A 7,610-nucleotide genomic window follows, 5' to 3' on the forward strand; every position below is an offset into this window, starting at 1 on the left:
TTATATGGTGGCTATTAGGGTTACACCATGTAACTCATAACTTTACCCATTCCTTATGCTCCATGGATTTTAACCTCCATGGAGTATCCATGGGTCACCCCATGGACTTAGTCCAACATAAGGAATCTTGGATCACAAGCCCACATATATAAGAATGAATGATTTACACAATCAACCCATATATTTAATTAGTCTCCTTTTGATCACTTAATTAATTCCAAATTAATTCTTGATCAGTACTAGTTAAATAACCTTATTAATATATTAGAACTTATAATATATTAACCAACCTTAAGTGTTATTTCTCTCATTATAGTCTATCCAAATGCATGATGCCATGCAACCCAAATGGACCATGACGGGTCGGGTCAAGTCTTACCAATTATAGTTATGGACTTAGACATTAATCCAACAGTCTCCCACTTGGATAAGTCTAAAACTATTATTGCGTATGACTTCAGGAACTGATCAGCAATCGTAGCTCTCAAAAGCTTTTGTCGAACTCTGACCTTGTCGATGAACTCTGACCTTTGTCAATGACTTGTCCATTAGATAAGGGATCATATATTCCTCCATTCTAGATATCATATGGACTGAGACATGGATTATCAATCATTCTCTCTGTCCATTTGTTGTTTCCCGATTTCCGATTCATGATGACTGACTGATTCAACAAATCAAATCAGTCCTGGCTTGGCCAAGCACTCACATGTATCATCTTTAAATCATCGAGGGGCCCACATATATCGTTTTTATCCCGAAGGTAAAAGGAATGGATAAACTTCGACTCATATGGCTTGTTCTACTACTTGTTGAATCATACACAAAGGCACGTTTTATAACATCGAGTTACCAATGCGTTTTCGTGCAATCAATGTATAACCAACTCATAGTAACAGCTCATATCTCTAGGTTTGAAGAATATAAGATATTATCGTCTCATGATCACTCGTGATAAAATCCATGAAGTGATTCAAATGAGCGCGGGTTGAATCCAATACTCAGAACTTATGAGCACTCATGAGTGTTGTAGCACCACTTTGTCCACCAACTTGGACCTCTACAAACCAACCCATGACAGTCTTGATTCATATCTACTTCCAACATATGACCGACTGTGGATGGTTTGAATAACTTAATCATTCAGGAAGAGCGACTTAGTTATTCTGGAAGTCAAAACATGCAAAGTGAAACACAAGAATAAATGAATCAAATATGGTATCAAACCCTATGAATATAAATAAACACTTTTATTTATCACCATACTGATTACTCATTATTCATTGTTTCGGTTTTATCAACTTTATACTTGAATTAAAAACAATAGTTGTCCCATGCTCCAAGCATGTACACTATGTTTTCTAAACACTAGTCATGCCATACACCAAGTATGCATACTATGTTTGTCTATGATCTTTACTTTGTAAAATAGATCAATTGAACATCACTCCAATGATCCTCTTTTCACAGTCCCAAATCCTTACTGCAAATGCAAGAATTCCAAATTCATGCCATTTACTGAAATCTGTTAGATTCTAAACTTATATGCATTGATCCTCTTAATGATTATGCACAAAGTCAGAAAGACTTGACAACAATCATTACAGAGCATTCCAAAGGAGATCAGCTCCTTGGAAACATCCTTCTTTCATTAAGTTTCCTAATCTTACACAGATTGAATAATTTCTAACTTTGAAACATTTCCATATTCCATTTTGACTATCACTTCTGAACAAGAGTTGCCTCCTTACAGATTATGTCAATATGGTCCTTCCAGAATTAACATTATACTTCCAACTGTCCTTGAGCAACCAATCTTTGGTAAACCTTAGATTGTCCTTGACAATTGCTTAATCATTTTAGTCATATCCAATTCTAGACCTTTTCCCTTCATAATGCTCCAGGCATTTGGAAAATTTTAGAAAGGATGAATATAGCACATGTAATCGATCCTATATCCGAAGCATATGGGACACGATTCATGATGTCTCACATAAAGACTAAACCAGTCTTTTGCTATAATATTTCCATTTCAATTTGCCAAGTTCTCAAAATTCAGATTATGAAAAGGGATGCCGTAATCATAATCGAATTTTAGAACGCAAATAATGGACCCATATATAGAATTTCCTTATGTTGAGCCATTCCAACATGAAATTCATATATATATCCTTGATTAAATACGATTAAAATCTCAATCTAAGCTTTTAGAATTGAAATAAAGTATAATTTCCTCTCCCTTAATTATAGCAAAACAACTTTTTCAACCCCTGCAACCTCACGAATTGAAACTTTTGTTTTCTATAATTAACATTGCTAACTTGCAACCTTTGTCATAATTATCATGCTCCCACTAACATGATGATTATTAGCATAACACTTATGCTCCCACTAGCTTTGACATGTACTCAGAAATCAGCTGACTTTCTTACCAAAGTTCAGATTTCTGATACTAGATTGTTTTGATAAAACTTTATCAAAATCATACACCTCTCTTAGATAGCTCACATGTGCGTCTAAACAATTTTAGAACTATGAAAAGGGATGCCGTAATCATAGTCTCAATTGTTTAGACCTTTGCCACTTCTCACAAGTCCATGTTAGTGTGCCGGTAAACCACACACGCTCCACTAACGACTTTGAGAATGCAAATATCACAATTGCTATCTAGCTAAAATCTACTTAGTGAAAGTGTTTCCTCACCATCATTTTCATGAATCGGAGAGAAACCTTATGACACTTAGATTTAATAGTGTATGTGTTCTTATCCATGTGAATTTGTCAAAACCATAATCACAAGACAAGGTTAGTGACAAATCCAAACTCATATTGATTAAACTTGTGCAATCTTAAATTCTTGCCATTTGACAGCTCAGGTGCCTGCCATTGCTTCCAAGTAGTTGTGCAACCAATTGAGAACTCTCAGAACTCCTATGCAAAGCCAACTTGAATAGGCACAAAAATTTCAACACGATAGGTTATAAACCTCAAGTCGTGTGCTAGTGAAGGACTTTAGGTTTTATTCTTGATTAAGTCTTGAAACTTTCAAAAGCTTTAAGACTCCCACTGTCCTCTTGACATATAAGACTCCCTTGTCAAATATTCAAGAGATAGTGCAGATTCTTTATCAAGACTAACACTTTACACAATTGGCCTAAGTTGGTCTCTCTTTTATCCAAAACATCACAACTTACCAATTTCAAATGTACAATAGTAGATAACCTTTTACTCTTACATTTGACTAGTGTTAACAAACCCTCTTTAAGATATGTCACTCAAGTTACAATCTTGGAGTATGACTCTAAGAATTGTTTTGGAACGAAGTATGACTCATCTTTTTGATTTAACCATTTCAACAATTCATGACTCCTCTTCTTAGTCATAAGAATGCACTAAGATGACTTTAGAGGACCAATTGTGATATGGTATCTTAATCATTAAGATGATCATAAACATGATACTAAAGTACTCTCCCATCTTTTCAGATTTGAGAAACTTTTATCTTTCTGCCATACTTTGATACTTCTTATTCGTTCTGTCTCACATTGAAACTTCTCCAATGCTACAGACTTATACTTAAACTTATAAGTATAATTATATTTACTGAACTTAAGTAAATCATGACGAATAGTCTTCTTGATCTTTTGTGGTGGACTTGACTAGTGCACAAGAATGTGTACTCGATCCCTTAGTCCTTTCCTTATTCACATGAGGAATTAGTCTTAATTTTCCAAGCTGAAAGTTCTCATTCATCATACTATACAACTTGCATGATTCCAAGTTTCGGTCCAATTGAACCTTGGGTGATGAGAATCTTTCCTTATTTGGTAATATTAGACACTACCACAACCGAAAGAATCAAATCCATTTTTCCAATATTGCTATCAATGGAATCTTATAAGCAACAACTTTTCACAAATGCCATTGTAAGGATACTTAAAATAAATAAAATCAAAACCTTTTTCTTTTATTTTAAAACTTTGCGGAAAAACTTATCCTTACAATCCATATGAAAACATTGTTGTTATCTATTCCTAAGCAATATAAATATCATAACTCTTAAGTAATAGCCCAAAATTCTGATCACCGAACCATGCGATTGAAATCCATCTTCGCGATCAGAATCAGCATGTACTTAATAGAGTTAGACAATGGACTTTACCTGAAGTAGAGCCAAACTTATTGACTTTAACATCCTTAGGTAAATTTGGCAGCTTCGTAACCAATGCCCCTTCCTTTGGCAATAGTTACCTATGGACCCTTGATAATGGGACTATCTCAGACTTCGCCTCTCTCTTTACCATTGGGTCAACCGAGTTGACTATGGTCGATCCCTTTCCATTGGGAAGAGAGAGCTTTACTGGATATCCAATGTCATCATTGTCAATGTCCATAGCGTTTTAGGAAGTTGATCTTAGCAAATAGATAAGATCATTAAGGGTCTTGTCTTAGTCTGTTTCATAGGATTCCCAAAAGAACTCACTATGTGACTTAGAAAGTAGTTGAGCCACCAACTTTCTCAAGACTTTGACACCCAACTCTCCCGGCTTGTCAATATGTGACTACATCTCCAAAATGTGATCACACCTAGACCTTGCCTTGCCAATAGGGCTTGAGTGACCTTAAACTTTTTAGGAACTTGTGGGTTAGGGAGAATAATTGGAGGAGGTGAAAGAAGTATGATATCCATGGGACATCATCTTCATTTAGGAAAGCTTGTTTCAAGAGATTTGGGAAGATCATAAATGTCTAGACCAGACATCTTTTTGGGAGATATTCAAGATAGTTGATTTAAAGTCCTTAATATGACACCCAATATGAAATATTAAGTCTAGGACCCAACAAACTATTTTATAACTTAGAAGAGGGATGCCGTAATCCAAGCTATAAAATATTTGAAGGTAGGTGAATGACGATTCACCAATTTCCACCATGAAAAACGAAATAATTTATTAGGTTTTAATTGGATTTGAAAGTCCTAGATCTTTGAGATTCATTGAACTGTTCAAAGGCATGTTTCAATCTCGAGTGTGCCCTTCAGGTTTTGTGACTGGGATGCCGAGGATCACAAAACAAGGTGTGAATAACCATGCAAATATACTTGGTACCCTTAATATTTACCCCTTAATCAGTGTGCCGGTTAACCACACACGCTCCACCGATACTATGATAAATATTAAGTTACCCTTTGCCTACCTTGTTAAGTCCAGGTTAGTGTGCCGGTTAACCACACACGCTCCACTAACGACTTAAGCAAAGTGCAAAGTGTAATTTCATGGGTTAGCACCAAATTCACATTTTCCTAAGTAACTAAGATTGGGTATTAATAAGAGTTTAGTTACTTAGTATTTATCATTAATACTTTTAATGAAAGGAGAATTATAGTCCTTGTCTTACCCGTTCGGCTAACGACCCTCCACCAGTCAAGGAAGCGGTGGGTGAGAGTGGACACCCATTAAACTGCCATTTTATAGGCAGTAACCTTATACCCCCCCCTTATAGACCGGCTTCGTGAATGAGGCCTACTAACGGTAAGACTGACTTTACTCTTATACATATATATAAATATTATTAACTTATAATATTATAAAGTATAAGGGTTGAATTTTAACTTTTAAAATTCTAAGGGCTAACTTGGAATTAAAGTATTCATAAGTGAAAACTTTTCAAATTCCAAAACTTGAGGGCAAGTTTTGAAACTATTCAAAACTAATTAATTTCATAACTTATGAGTTTAAAGTAGTTTTAATTAAAACTACTTTAAACTAATTAATAAAAAAAATAACTTTTTTTATTGTAATTTATGGAACTAATTAAGGTTACACCTTTTTTTTTTAATTTAATGAAGAGACTCTTGAACCTCCATAACTTGAGGACAAGTTATGGAGTCATAAAACCATTTAATTAGAACTAGACTCTTCATTTTGTAACCTTTGCCAACTTTTATGAGTTTTATGATTCTTAAATGTGACTTTTCATATAACTTGAGGACAAGTTACAAAAACACACTTTGGAATCAACTCTTAGATTAAAATGGATTGAAAACAACTATTTCACACAACTTTTCTATTAATCTAAGAACCTCATAAGAACAAGATAATTCAAATCATCAATCTTCAAGAAATTAGCATGAACATACAAACTAATACAAATCTTGAAATTATGACAATTATCTTAGAAATTGGATTAGCATGAACATTACCACATCAAAAACAAGTTTATAAGTCCAAAAACATCTTAGGGTAATGTTCCTAGTCCAATTCCAGCCAAAACAATCGAATATATGCATCCAACTCGATTTTTTCAGCTACTTTTGCAAGTATAACAAGAAAACAAGCCTAGGCTCTGATACCACTGTTGGGTTATGAGCATTCTAACACTCCTAAGTGTACATGCAACCCTAAATACCTTGGATCTATGTTTTCTCTATTATACATACAATTATGAACATCCAAGGTATTATCCTAATCTAGCATACAAAATAATAAATATAACAAGATAGAATACATACCTCTTTGATGTAGAATGTCTTCATGAAGCTTGAGTGCCTAGTGCCCCAAGTGTGACACCTCAAATGGTTCACACAACACCAAATACACTTGGAATAACTTGAGAGAAACTTGAACACTCCTTGAAATCGTCTAGCCCTCACACTCACACATTAGTGCACGATTTCTTGAGCCATAGGATTCTTTTATATGGTGGCTATTAGGGTTACACCATGTAACTCATAACTTTACCCATTCCTTATGCTCCATGGATTTTAACCTCCATGGAGTATCCATGGGTCACCCCATGGACTTAGTCCAACATAAGGAATCTTGGATCACAAGCCCACATATATAAGAATGAATGATTTACACAATCAACCCATATATTTAATTAGTCTCCTTTTGATCACTTAATTAATTCCAAATTAATTCTTGATCAGTACTAATTAAATAACCTTATTAATATATTAGAACTTATAATATATTAACCAACCTTAAGTGTTATTTCTCTCATTATAGTCTATCCAAATGCATGATGCCATGCAACCCAAATGGACCATGCCGGGTCGGGTCAAGTCTTACCAATTATAGTTATGGACTTAGACATTAATCCAACAGAAACCACCTAAGATTGTAGGAAACACCCTAAATGAAGTGTTAGGCTCACAAATGGAAGCTTGGAAGGGGTTTACGGCCACCCATGGATCGGTTTACGGCCGTATAGCGTTCACGGCCTCATGAGGTTCACGGCCTCATGAGTTGTTCACGACCCTTATGAATCTATGAAGGGTTCACGACCCTTATGAAGGGTTTGTTGGATTAATGTCTAAGTCCATAACTATATTTGGTATGTACTTGACCCGACCCGGCATGGTCCATTTGGGTTGTATGGCATCGGGACAATTGGATAGACAAGATGAGGAAAAAAAAGGATACTAGTGATTTATATTAATATATTATAAGTTCTAATATATTAATATATAATCATATTATTTAATTAGTATTGATCAAGAATTAATTTATAATTAATTAAGTGATCAAAAGGAACTAAGTAAATATGGACTCTAAGATATATGTGTGTGATGGGCCAAGTTCATTTAGGTTGGGCTAAGCTTTCAT

The sequence above is a fragment of the Lactuca virosa genome, chromosome 6 (assembly GCF_052849685.1).
Source record: "Lactuca virosa cultivar CGN04683 chromosome 6, Lactuca_virosa_CGN04683_v6, whole genome shotgun sequence".
Lineage (NCBI taxonomy): Eukaryota > Viridiplantae > Streptophyta > Magnoliopsida > Asterales > Asteraceae > Lactuca > Lactuca virosa.